This window comes from Pterocles gutturalis, unplaced genomic scaffold (assembly GCF_000699245.1).
Source record: "Pterocles gutturalis isolate BGI_N339 unplaced genomic scaffold, ASM69924v1 scaffold31463, whole genome shotgun sequence".
Taxonomy (NCBI): Eukaryota; Metazoa; Chordata; class Aves; order Pterocliformes; family Pteroclidae; genus Pterocles; species Pterocles gutturalis.
This window is the reverse complement of record NW_010126649.1, coordinates 45,206-46,413: the sequence shown is the minus strand read 5'-3', so window position 1 is coordinate 46,413 and position 1,208 is coordinate 45,206.

The window sequence follows — 1,208 nt, the reverse complement described above, 5'->3', positions numbered from 1 at the left end:
GAAAGATCATGTCACAGCAACCCATTACTCAAGTAGTTCTTGTAACATTCATCCATTTAATTTGACTTCTGCTTGACCCTAGCTCTGAATACAGCATTATTTAAGAAGAGCCCTGTATTATTCCTCTCAGACATGCGTTTTGATAGTGTTTGTCACTGGTGGAAGGGAATGAGAAATTCACTCTGCCTTCCTTGGCAGTACGCTTCCTTTCTGGACCCAGTCGTGTGCAGTTAGGGAAGCCTGAAGTCTGTGTCTGAAAAGGGAATATGCTGGGGGAAAAACATGGCTACAGAGCACAGGGAGAACTATGGTCCTTTGACAGAAACATGGTTGCTTGAAGGAGACAGTATGAGCATGGCATATGGAAATTTGAAAGGCAGAAGAAATGTCAGGCTGTAAAAAAGCACATTTTCCTGTCAGTGTTCTTAGTTTGTTTACAAGGTGAAAAGCCTATGCATAACTTGGGGCTTGTTATTATTATGACATATTTAATGGAAATGAAAGTTTTGTATAGGCCAGGTGCTAGCCTTTTACACAGAACTGAATTTCTTATGAATAAAATAGCCCCTGAGACTCAAGTGTAGTAATGCCTTAGGATGGCCCGCACTGCTGCTTGCAGGGAGGGAAAGTGAAGCGACCCCTTCTTTGGTTTTGGTGTTAGCTGCTTTCCTTTGTTGCTCCTTTCCAGACTTTTATACCAGAAGATTTTTTTTTTTTCACTGTGTTTCACACAGCAAAGGCTTTCCGTTTATAAAACTTCTACATATAAAATTCATTCCATGGAGCAATTTATAGAGGGGAAGATTCCCTCTGCTGCTTGTCTTGTGGGAGTCTCATCTGAGCTCGCATTGACTGTGTCTGTAACAAGAAGCAGTTCTGCAGGAAAGATGGAACATATATTTTTTTTCTTTTTTACTGCCAGATTAGTTTTTCTTTTGAAAGCTTTGTCTGTGGACTCATTTTGGCAGTGTTTTAGTTGAACTTCTTGATATATTTTACAGGACTTGACTAAAGATCCCCAGTACTGATTTCCCAAGTCACCAAAACCTGTCAGATCTCAGTGCAATAGTTTATTTAAAAAAATGTATTTTCATTCTCAGTGTAGGAATACTGGAACTGTGAAGGAACATATATTACAATACCTTCAGTAAATTGATACATTTTGCTTTCATATGCAAACTTGTCATTCTTATAACCCTAACTTATTT